We start from the raw sequence: 13,041 nt of genomic DNA on the forward strand, positions 1-13,041 counted from the left end.
GTGCTCCGACCGCGAGTCACCTGACTTGCTCCACCCGGCAAGACCGCCCTCACTGGGCGAGATCCAAATCTGAATATTTAAATGAGCTGTACGACTCATTTAAATACTCGGATGATGGATTCACCCAACGCCCAGGACTCACCATTTAGTGCGAACCAGTCATGACAGCACCTGAGGGGAACACACGGGCCATTAGAGCAAAGTGTCACCCTGGCACTCCCCCTGACACCTAGGCATCTTTTCACTACCAGCCTGGCACCCTGGCAGTGCCACCCAGGGACCCTCCAGGGTGCCAGGCTCACACTGCCAGGGATCGGCTGGGGGACCTTACCAGGTAGAGGGGGGGCGGTGAAGGGGACTTCCTGGGGTCTCCCCAAGGTTGGGGGGGGGTGTGAAGAGGGGATCAAAAGAGTGGGGGAGGCCTGAAAGGGGATGGGATGATCGCGGCAACATACCAAAATGGCGCCCTGTTTTGAGAGGAGCATTTCCTGCTGGCGGGCTTCCTTCTAAGTACGACTTTCTCCGAGGCCAAAGAAAAGGCATAGTGCGGGAAAGCGGGATGTTTACATAGAAACATACATAGAAAATAGAAGCAGCAGGAGGCAATTCGACTCTTCGAGCTGCTCCGCCATTCAGTATGATCATGGCTGATCATCAAGTTCAATACCCTGCTCCCGCCTTCCCCCCATTTCCCTTGATCCCTTTAGCCCTAAGAGCTTTATCTAATTCCTTCTTGAAATTACATAATGTTTTCACCTCAACTCCTTCTTGTGGCAGTGAATTCCACAGATTCACCACTCGCTGGGTGAAGAAACCTCTCGCTGAGCCGTCGAAAACACCCCACTAATCGCGCCATTCAGCGGACTTTAGCTTGAGCCAACTGAATTGCGCCCTGTCAATTTGTGTTCTTTGAGATCTATGGGTCAAGTTAAGTTGCCAGTTAACATACCGCTCAACTGGATCACTCATCTTTAATCTTATTTTCACCATTGAAACAAGTCCAATTTTGTGAGTTTCAATTCATAACTTAGGACATTTAGTCAGGGAGTCACCCTCATCATTCTTCCCTGATGTACTTTTGAATAAAGACTATCAAACTTGAAATATTTCAGCTGTGCCATCAGGCAAAGCGGAATGGAAAGCAAATGTTTTCCCATGAAAATGGAGAGAAAAAGGGCTGGATCTTCACCATATATGCGGGAAACAAGGACTGGGTTTGTTTTCGGGTCAGAAATTCACCTCGGATGGGAAACGGATTGAAGTTCAGATTTTCTTGAATGCGAGGCCTTAATTGGTATGGAGAAAAAACATCTGTCCACTTAGAGCCACTCTCGAATGGGGGAGGGGGCAGTTGAAGTGTGGGATTAATTTTAGACACCCCAAAGCAATATCACTGAGGCTGTTAGATGTTCTGAGGAAAACTCTGCTCAGTGTGCCAAAGTCTTTCTCAGAACCAGAGGGCAGCAAGATGTCATGGTAGAGCTGGGGGCCCGGCACCCGAGATAGAATTGCCTCTCACTTCATCAATACTGACCTGGATCTAATGCTGGACATTAGGAAGGAGAGGCAGGAGGCCCTCTTGTGGAGAATGGTGGGGGAGAAGCTACCTTGTCCTGTAGCGGGGGCATCTCTGTTGAGCCATCATCTCTCTCAGTCTCCTTTCTCATCTCCTGCTCCTTCCTGATCACAGAGCTTGTGAACCTTTGCCTGGAGAGTCGCAATCTCTTAAGGCACTAGATTTCTCTATCTTATGTGGTATATCCTGTGTTGAGGATATGACCTCCATTGTCTTCCTGCCCTTCTTTCTAGTCCCATAACATCCTGCTGCTCGGGACTCTGCCTTTCCTGCAAAGCGTGTTGCCCCTCATCGCCACATGAGGCAATATATATTCGTTTCAGAGATTATTGGTAGGTGCATGATTGGCCTGTGGTTATTGGAAAAGTGGTTGAGGCTAGTGTTACATTTGCTGGGATATGGCATTTGAAAATGCGTTTACTGACCTTGGCCACTCATGTGAGGTTATTAAGCATCTTGAAGTACTGAATTTACATTCTTAAGGCTCCATTCTTGGCATTTATTTCTATGGAAGTCTGCTCCACAGTCTTTTAACTGTGTGCCTTGATAGTCTGTTGCTGATACAGAATGTCTCCCCTCCTTTACATCTTCTCCAGCAAGCTCTCCAGTACACTGTCAGGAAACCTGGGGACCAGGTCTCTACCACTTTCAGTTTCATCTCTTTCCTAGATCCGATTCAGCCCACAAAGGAATGTCAGTACCTGCTCCAGCCACAAATGTCTCTCCCCTTTAAGAGGTCCAGCTAGTTTTAAGGAGTGGGTACAAGTTACAAATCTGTGTCCCCTGCTGATCCTGTCAAAGACACTCTGTTGCCTGCATGACATCAAATGGGTGCAGTGTATTTGTCCATGTTTTCAGGAGACTGTCCAATTTATCCTTGTCTTTTTCAGCCTCACAGCAGCTAATTTCCTGTCTGAAAGTTCATGCGAGTAAGTGGACCTTAGTTCTCTCTATCTGGCTGTTTGGGCTGGAATTCCAGCCTCTCCAGAGGATGGAAATTAAGGCCTATGGTTGGGAGGTGGACACCATTCCCAGCACCAACAATATTCACTAGAGCCAGGGGGTGGCAGGATGAGGCCAAATAAATTAGCTAAAATGATCATCAAAAGCTTGTTGGGGGCAAGATCGGATTATTGAAAGGGGCATATGGGTACCAGACGCTGTTGATTCCGAATCAGCTGAAGGGAAGTAATAATAAAAATAATAATCGTTTATTGCCACAAGTCGGCTTCAATGAAGTTACTGTGAAAATCCCCTAGTCACCACATTCCAGCGCCTGTTCGGGGAGGCCGGTACGGGAATTGAACCCACGCTGCTGGCATTGTTCTGCATTACAAGCCAGCTGTTCAGCCCACTGTGCTAAACCAGCCCCAGTACAGAATGGGGAGAAAATCATGGCACCACCCTGGCACCATTAAAGGATCAGCAGGTAGAATTTGGTAAGAAGCCACCCTTGGCATTATGCAGGTGGCACAGAGAACAGGTGCTCAGCACTTGAACACGCAACAGAGTCAACACCATCCCTGGTATTGTGGGGGCAAAAGAGCAGGAAAACGCTGCCAAGGAAATTTCAGCAGCCTCCTGTCCAAAGGAAAGAGTGCAGCTGGTAATGGGGGCATGACTGTCAGACTTTGGTCCCAGTGGCAGCAAGGCCTTTCATTATATGCATACTGGACATGCCTGGTTTGTGAACCTGAGCCATGACAGGTGGTTACCCTCGTCACCCAGTAGCCACTCTTTGGTGACTCAAATTGAGCTGACACAGCGAACTACAACAGAGGGAAACTATCATGACTGCTGCCAAGATACTAGGTATTGACCTGCATGATGTGCTGCCTATGGTCACGTGCCAGCTGGACAGAGAGGGAGTGTGCAATGCTTTTCGGTCCTGGCATATGGCAGAGTTGACATGTGGCACTTGCAAAGCTAATGCACATGCAGTCACTGACACCCTGCACCATGGGCAAGCCTACAAACCTGTCAATCATTCATGTTTGCTCCACCAGTTTGTCCCTGGCAAGCATAAATGAAATGAAGTTATTTATCTTTGAATAGAGAGCCTCAGTGGCTTTCCTTATGCAACAGTGCTCTGCAAAAGTGAGATGCATATTTAATGTATATGTATGACATGCAAATGCACAATTTCAAAATTTGAAGATGACACAAAACTTGGACATATTGTGAGCAGTAAGGAGGATAGTGTTAAACTGCAAAAGAACGTTAAAAGGTTGATGAATGGACAGAAAAGCAAGAAATTAAATTGAATGCAGGGAGTACGAATTGATTCATTTTAATAGGAAGAATTGATTGATGCAATATAAACTAAAGGGTACAATTTTAAAAGGAGTGCAGGGGCAAAGGGACCTGAGGATGTGTATGTGCACAAATCATTGCAGGTGGTAGGGCAGATAGAGAGAATGGTTAAAAAAGCATATGGGATCCTGGGTTTTTCAATCCAGGCATAGAGTACAAAGGCAAGAATTATGATAAACCTGTGTGAAACATTACTTCCAAATTAAATGGAGTATCACATCCAGTTCTGGGCAATAAACTTTGGGAAAACTGTGCTGGCATTAGTGACAAGGCAAAAAGGACTCACAAGAATAGTTCCAAGGATGAGGATATATCTTCACTACCAGTGTGGAAGGAGCCAGGGCAGACAAGGTCACTGTCATGGTTATCTTCACAGTTACTGACAATGCAGTTCGATATCCACTTTTAAGTTGAAGTTGTGGCTGTAATAGATGGCTGGTTTCAGTAATTACCTCCTTAGTGAAGCACAGATGTCTCAAAATTTGGGCATCACTGAGGTTCAGCTGGGAGAATTGCTCCGTGAACAGATTGAGGGATATGGGGCTGGATTCACCGATCCTGCGGCTATGTCCTCTGCACCAATCCTCTGTCCAGTGGGACACTAGCAGCCGCGCAGTGTCGCTTTACCTCCGGATATGGCTGGACAATGGACGGGTCCCTGGCTGCGCATGCGCACGGTGGCAGCCTGCGACGGCCGTGCTGTGCAACATGGCACCAGCCATGCACGGACCTGGCCTGCCAAAAACTGACCCCCAGTAACCAGCCTCGCAAGCCCTGGGCCACCTCTCACCAGTCCCGCTAGCCCCTGCCGAAGTCCCCCTGCCAGCGTAACAGCTCCCCCCTGACTGTGGCAGCGCTGGACTCAGTCCGCAGCCACCACGCAAGGTCCCCGAACGGTGTGAGCACAAATGAGCAAGGCCGTCGCGGACTCGGCCCATCAGGGGTGGAGCATCGGGGGAGGGCCTCCGGTGACGTCCTGAGGCCATCCATACGGCGTGCGGCATACTTCCCGAGTACATCGTTTTTGAGGGAGCGGAGCGTCTGATTCTGGTGTAAACAGGGATTTTCCAGCAGATCGCCGAACGTGATTTAGACGATCGCAGAATCCCGCCCATGGTCTCTAGGTGTAAACATTTCTACTCCCACCACCACGTCGCTCCCTCCCGCTTCTAGCAGCTTGTCCTGCTCTGCATAGCCATTGCCCATTCTCCAAGGGGGAGGCCAGTTGGTGCACCCACGTGCAGGAGTAACTGGTTTGTACAACAGCTTTGTAGTCCAGCAAGGAGTACGTCTCTCCCAGTAGAGCTTTGAAACTGGAAGCAACTGTGGGTAGTACCAAAAGCACATAGAATAATAGCAACAGCCAGACAAAATCAACCAGAAACTACCCTGTAAGTCGTTGATGATCCTATTAACATCATTGGTGGGTGTGTCCTTATATTGCTGCTCAACATACCTTCAACATAATATGGTTAAAAGAAGGCATCATCTGAAACATTGAGCTGTAAATGGTAATGCTGGTGTCAAATCAGCACTGGACACTGATGTTGTGATCTAGCTGCTCTGCACACTTCTGGCTGACATTAATTGTGAGCATGCTAATAGAATCTGGCATACTATGCATTGGAAATGGGACTACGTGCCATTTTCAAATACCAATGGCAGTAATGGTGCCCAAAATTTGGGTCCTTCCTAGCCCAATTTCTCCCCAAGGAGACTAAAATCCCTCAACAAGAAAGGGAAGAAAGTAAATCTTCAAGAAGCAAATTGGTTTAATTAAAAATGAAATATTTGCAGTTAATACTATACCTCATCCAGTAGGTGGCATTTAACGGTCTCTTGCCAATTTCAATAAAAAATTCACTGAGCGTTCAGAAAACATCCGTTAACACAGGAAACACCCTGTCCCCAGTGAAACCAAATAGACACTTAACTTAGATTGTCTAAGACTCATGCCACTGGATGTTGAACACAATAAAATTGGTGCCCACTAAAGAAAATTTCCAATTGTTTTGAAGCTCAGAAAACATTCAAAGGTGAGTTGTAATCAATTTCAAATAATACTTGTACGTTTTGTATTAAATGAGCCCAGTACCCAAGCTACCACATGGAGCTGGAAACAAGTGTGTACGTCAGATTTAACTCAGATTCCAGTTACTGGCATAGTTTGTTGAAAGCGTTACCATTTCTAATGCAAATAACTCAAATAGTGAAGATTCATATTGGAAAACAAGTGAAATCTATCATCTCGGAGTACTTATTTTGCTTCATGTTATTTTCAAAAATGCGTTGTATCAATGGTCTGTCATTTAAATCATCTCGCACCCAACAATCTAAGGTGGTGATGACAGTGTGAAATATCTTTTACATTCTGTGTTGGTTTTCTTTGGGTTGCTTCCAGATTTTGAATATTTGTAATGTGTGAAAGAATTCAAAACTTCAACTCTTTCGCTGTGGCAGAAAGTATTTGGTTATTATTATGTAATAGGATGAAACACTTTTAAAAAAATCAACCTGGCCATGCTGGAGACCCATACGATCAATGATTTGGGTGTTAAATTTACATTTTCGTATGAGGTGCTGCAGCTTTGTTCTTTTTAGTCATAAAACTGGTAATTATTGGCAACGGCAGAAGCAAAACTAGACTTTGATATTTCTCAAAACTGTTAAGTGTTCTTGAAACTTGAACGTGGAACCTCCATGTCCCCTGTGATTGGACGAATTTGAACTTTTCTGCTTCTGAAAGCCTATTTTAGTAAAATCTCGGTGCACACTCTGCGAATATGCATTTTGACATATACGCTTAGCTGAATTTCCATTTACTGTTCTTTGTTTTGGAATATTGCATAAATTACATTTTGGAAACCCGCCGTACAGTTTTTTTTACATGGCAGCTTTAGCAGAGTCAAGAGTATCAATACACAGCCTGCTGTTTGAGGAAAAAAGTAATTTATAGCAATGCCAGGCGTTCAGAGTGGAGCAGACAGGGAGGCTTGCTGAAGTGGAACGATAATCTTGCAGGGCGAAGTTTCGAAGCAAAGTTGTTATTATTCAGTTGTTCCCCTTTTCTCTCCTGGCACACACTTCTCTTTTTGAGATATATCATCACTGTCTACAGAATCTCATGAAAAGGGCCAATGCAGTGAGGACAAGTAGTTAAAGTCAATTTCTGAGGTCGCACATTGCAAGAAATTGTATGGAAAATGTGGACCTAAGTTAATAGATCCAATGAGTGGGCACATGACTTAAAAAAACACTTCTCAATGAACACAAGAGAATCAAGAATGGGGCAACTGGAATAGCAGGCAGAGAGAATTTCTCATGGGCGTCAAGTTAAAGATTTTAACTCCGAATAAAGTTAGTGGGTGGGGTGGGTGTGGTGAGGTTGATGGTGGTGAAGCGAGTGCAGTTTGTATTCTCTGCCCCAGGTTTCAGGCTGGGCTATTTTAACATCCACCAGTTTGAATACCACTAGTCCAGTTCCTGCACAGAAAAGTAGAAAGAAGGCACAGAAGATCTGCTGGCTGAGAAGGCCGGGTGGCTTTTGCCTCCCACAGATTTGCAGTTAAGTGTTATGAAGGGTCCCGAGGGAAGTGAAGGAGTTGCAACCTTCCTTGTGGTTCTTGGAGGAGTACCCTTGATCCTCTTAGCCCCATAAAGACCATGGAGGGCATCTTTGTCCTTCCCACTTGACTTAAGCTTGCATCTTGTCTGCAGAGTCCTGAAGGTTAAAATCTGATGGGAATGGAAAATGTCAATTTCCGAGCAAATGACTGTTACCAGCCCTGTTTATGTGAAGGGTGGAGGTACTGTCAAAATTGATCCCTTTGTAATTGTCCTTTTCTGGCACAGAAATGAAAGCATCATAGTTATTTTGAAATTAAGCTCACTCACATGAAATTTAACTCTGCAAAGTTACTTATTCTGAGGTGCATAAATTACAGAATATCTGTACAGCCAAGGAGATGGAAACAGAAAATAGGAGGAGGAGACCATTTGACCCTTCGAGCCTGCTCTGCCATCCATTATGATCGTACTCAATAGCCTAATTCTGCCTTCATTCCCCCCATATCCTTTGATCCCCTTCACCACAAATTTAATCTATTCATTGAAGGGATGTGGGCATCGCTGGTTAGGCCAGCATTTACTGCCCATCTCTAGTTGCCCTCTCACTCGACTTGTCCAAATAATAATAATAATTTTTTTTTTGTGTCACAAGTAGGCTTACATTAACACTGCAATGAAGTTACTGTGAAAATCCCCCAGTCGCCACATTCCGGCGCCTGTTCAGACATGCTGAGGAAGAATTCAGAAAATACAATTCACCTAAACAGCAATCTTTCGGGACATGTGGGAGGACACTGGAGCACCCAGAGGAAACCCACGCAGACACGGAGAGAACATGCAGACTCTGCACAGACAGCGACCCAAGCCAGGAATCAAACCCAGGTCCCTGGCGCTGTGAAGCAACAGTGCTAACCAATGTGACACCGATTAAACCGAAGGCTCTTTGCATCCTCCTCAGCTCACCCTCCCACCCAACATTGTGTCATCTGCAAATTTTGAGGTGTTACATTTTGTTCCCTCATCCAAATCATTGAAATATATTGTGAATAGCTGGGGTCCCAGCACCGATCCCTGCGGCACCTCACTAGTCACTGCCTGCCATTTATAAAAAGACCCGTTAATTCCTACCCTTTGTTTCCTATCTATCAACCAGTTTTCTACCCCTCTCAATACACTACCCCCAATCTCATGCGTTTAAATTTTACATGCTAATCTCTTGGGCGTGATCGAACCAAATGGGAACCATAGCAAGCGGGTTTAGCCATGTGTTTCCCTGGGGTTGCAGCGCCAAAAAATACAACGCTATCGAATGTGACTCCATTTAGATATGGGCCTAAGCTGGGAATGCATAGTCAAAGCCGCACTTAGACCCATTTCCAAACTGAGGAGCCGGCTCACTGAAACTCCTCGACGCAGGCAGAGGCAAACCCCCCAACCCGATCACTGCCGTGTACAAGATACCAGCTTGGCACCTTGGCAGTGCAGGCTGGTGCGAAGGTGGCACTGTCAGGTTGCCAGGCTGGCAATGCCAAGGTGATAGGATGCCACCCTGCCCAGAGGGCAAGCACCTCCGGGCCATCAATCCCCTGAAAGCCCCTACAGGTGCCATTCTGTCTGGCCCCTGTTTGTAGAGACCAGTACTGAATGGCGCTCGCCCGAGGTCTCCAAGGCGAAGGGATAGATCCATTGTCTTGGTTATCTCAGGGAACTGCAGATTAGAGTGCGACTAGCTCTCTTGCTGTAATGTGAACACTTTCTGAAAAGTGAATACACCCACAATGGACGGGCTTCACATCGCGACATCTTGCGAGATCGCGTTAGATCTCGCGAGGCATGCGAGCCAGGTAGATCCAGGGAGCGGTTGTCTCCCAGCATTTACCGCAGGGGTGGGCAAACTTTTCCGTGCAAGGGCCACATTCAGAAATTCACAATTTTAAAGGGCCGCATAGTATATTAAGTGAAATAATTAATATTTTAAAGAGCCAAAATAAAAGGTCTTTAAAGAAAAAAAAGCACATTTATTTGAAAAACAAAGTAACTCAGTAAGTAACAGAACAATGTCAATGAGAATGATGCATCTGACTGCAGTCATTTACCAGTTTGTTGAAATCAGGTGTCAAGTTGCTTGTGCTGATCCTTAACACTGACAGAAGCACAGCCTAGCCGAGTCAACGATAAAAACGCGCGTAGTGGGGTGGATGAGTGGGGCTGCCTTATTGGTCGGTTTAGTTGGGTGTGAGAACAATAGGAGTCCAGGTTACAAACAATAATAAGGCTTATTGTTTGTAACCTGGGCTCCTATTGGTCGCACAACCAACTAAACCGACCAATGAGACAGCCCCACTCATCCACCCCACTACGCGCGTTTTTATGCGGCCCGCCAATGAGGTGCCCGGAATCATAACCGGCATTTTTGAAAAGCCGCCGGGGAAAAGCCGCTGAAGTAAATGCGCTTATTGAATAAGCGCATTTACTTCAGCGGCTTTTCCCCGGCGGCTTTTCAAAAATGCCGGTTATGATTCCGGGCACCTCATTGGCGGGCCGCATAAAAACCTTTGTCGGGCCGCATGCGGCCCGCGGGCCGTAGTTTGCCCACCCCTGATTTACCGGCTACACTGCGCCGTAGTATGCTGCTTTTCGGGCATAGTGTGGCTGGTAGATCACGCCCCTTATGTGGGACTTTATGGATAGCCTGAAAGTCCAAATAAACCTCATCCACTGGCTCCCCCTCATCAAATCTACCAGTTACGTACCCAAAGAATTCCAGTAGATTTGTCAAGCATGATTTCCCCTGAGTAAATCCATGCCGACTCTGTCCGATCCTGCCACTGTTTTCTAAGTACTCTGCTATAAAATCTTTGATAATGGGCTCTGGAATTTTCCCCACTACCGACATCAGGCTTGCTGGTATATAATTCCCTGTTTTCTCTCTACCCCCTTTTTAAATAGTGGAATTATATTAGCTATCTGCAGAAACTGTTCCAGAGTCTATAGAATCTTTGAAGATGACCACCATCGTATCTATTATTTCTAGCACCACTTCCTTAAGCACTTTGGGATATAGATTATCAAGCACTGGGGATTTATCAGCCTTCAATCCCATCAATTTCCCCAACACTGGGCGGGATTCTCCGCCGGCGTGATTCTCCGTTTTGCCGGTGCCCGGAGGTTTCCCGACGGCGTGGGCCTGCCCCACAATGAGAAACTCTATTGACCGCCCGGTGTAACGGAGATTCCTGCTGGTGGGTCTGGGCAGAAATGTGTCGCTGCGGGACGGAGAATCCAGCCCACTATTTCTCTACTAATAATGAACTCCTTCAGTTCCTCCCTCTCACTAAACCCTGCATTCCTCAACATTTTTGGTATCTGATTTGTGTTGTCATTTGTGAAGACAGAACCAAAGTATGTGTTTAGTTGCTCAGCCATTTCTTTGTCTCCCATTATCCATTCTCCTGTTTCTGACTGCAATTCACCAATATTTTTCTCTTCACGTATCTATAGAAATGTTTACAGTCAGTTTGTATGTTCTTTGCAAGCTTATTCTCGTACTCTATTTTCCACTTCTTAATCAATCCCTTGGTCTTCCTCTGCTGAATGCTAAACTGCTCCCAATCCTCAGACCTGTCGTTTTTCTTGGCCAATTTCTATGCTTCTTCCTTGGATCAAATACTATCCCTAATTTCCCTTGTAAGCCATGGATTGGCCACCTTTCCCGTTTTACTTTTGTGCCAGACAGGAGTAAACAATTGCTGCAGTCACCCATACACTCCTTACATGTTTGCCATTGCCTCTCCACTGTATTCCCTTTAAGTAACGTCTCCCACTCGATCATAGCCAACTCGCGCCTCATATCGTAGTTTCCTTTATTAACATTTAGGACCCTCGTCTCAGAATCAACTACTTCACTCTCAATCTTGATGAAAAATCATTAATGCTGTAAGTGTTTTCAGGCTGCTTCAGATAAGCAATATTTTCAGTGTTACCAGGTTACTGCATGGTCATCAGAGGCTTGAATGTACCGTTACAACATTACTTTTGCAACAACAAAATGTAACTCTCTTAAGATGTGAAATGTGTCTTAAGAGAGACATTAACCCATTTAAGATAAACAAACTAATGTCTACTTAAGTAACAGGTAGAGAAATGTTGCACAAGCATCACAAAAGCTCATAAATATTGGCAACTGTAGTTTCTGGGGCCTGAATTTTATGTTCAGGGCACTCCCGAAGTCGGCGTGGGCGGGAGCGAATCTGAAACCGCCCAACCCCACCCAAGATCATGCCGTTATATTATGCTGGCAGGCCAATTAACGGCCATCCAGCGTGAAATGCGCTCTGTGAAAGGCTGAGAGTTACCAGGGAGGGAGGAAGGAGGAAGGGTACCGAGAAAAGGGAGAGTGAGGGCTGGCGCTTCCAATGAGCTCCTTCAGGGGGCCACAGCTGCCGCGGAGCTGACTCAGGGAGCTGCTAACTTGTAAATAATAAATACCAGTGGAAAGTATGCCAAAAGTATCTGAGCAGGACAATCGTACACAGACCTCAGTCTCCGGACACATTTATTAATTGTATTTGAGTTTCTTCCCGCCCTGGATTGAGGTTGCAGCTAAAACGTAAAGGCCACCTTGTCAGTTGGCCCACCACCAACCATTTTTTAAAAATGTTTCCAATTAAGGGGCAATTTAGCGTGGCCAATCCGCCTACCCTGCACATCTTTGGGTTTTGGGGGTGAGACCCACGCAGACACAGGGAGAATGTGCAAACTCCACACGGACAGTGACACGGGGCCGGGATCGAACCCAGGTCCTCGGTGCCATGAGGCAGCAGTGCTAACTACTGTGCCGCCATGCCACCCTTGCCTGCCACTGACCATAAAGGCAGACGAGCAACGTAAAATCTCAATAAATTTATGCTTAATTAATTAAAATTGGCTTCTTGATTATCATTGGATACACTTCTGACTCGTGTCCGCGCCTACCAATCTAAATCTTGCGAGGGCGCGATGAAGTCGGGACACGTGCCCGATATATCCTTGCACGATTTTATATGCTCGCCTGAGCAACGTAAAATTCTAGTCTAGGTTCAGATTTTGATCAGGTGTCAGTGGTTCTAGAGGAGAGATACTGCCTTACCTTGTATTTTGTGTTTGTAGTGTCAGTGAAGACTGTGATTTGGCCAAAAGGTTCATTGCTAGTTGTAAGAAGCTTGTTCAGCTGACTGATTGGGGTCAATCCTTTAACATTTCTAAATTATTCCAGCAACTTTAGAGACATTGGGGTATCTCTTTCCTTTGTGCAAGAGTGTCAACAGCTGAGAGCGAGTTGGCAGCCAATTTGAAAGGTAATAAAAACCAAGAGAGATGGGGGTAAAACACACTTAGCATCAGTTGTTTTAGCCTATTGAGCAAAGTAAAGATCCACCCCATTTTGTGTTCCAGCGCAATTATTATTACAAACCTTTTGATCGGGAAAATTGGTTTTACACCAGTGGACTCAATGTTGCATTTTGTTCAATTTACTTGGTCTCACAAACGAGATGACACTGTAGAAAATGCTGTTGTCACGGAATTGCTTAAGTGTTACCTTATCC

The 13,041-nt window shown here is 45.8% G+C and overlaps 1 protein-coding gene across 1 annotated transcript in view; it reads left to right on the plus strand.

The window, feature by feature from the left end:
• Positions 1-5,776: 5,776 nt before the first annotated feature.
• Positions 5,777-13,041, plus strand: part of LOC119966455 (amyloid beta (A4) precursor protein-binding, family B, member 1 interacting protein) — a 192,281-nt gene continuing 185,016 nt past the window's right edge. The window contains exon 1 of the mRNA XM_038798158.1: positions 5,777-5,925. The gene's annotated coding sequence lies outside the window, so the exon portion shown is untranslated. The remainder of the gene's footprint in view (positions 5,926-13,041) is intronic.

The sequence above is a fragment of the Scyliorhinus canicula genome, chromosome 5, assembly GCF_902713615.1.
Source record: "Scyliorhinus canicula chromosome 5, sScyCan1.1, whole genome shotgun sequence".
Lineage (NCBI taxonomy): Eukaryota > Metazoa > Chordata > Chondrichthyes > Carcharhiniformes > Scyliorhinidae > Scyliorhinus > Scyliorhinus canicula.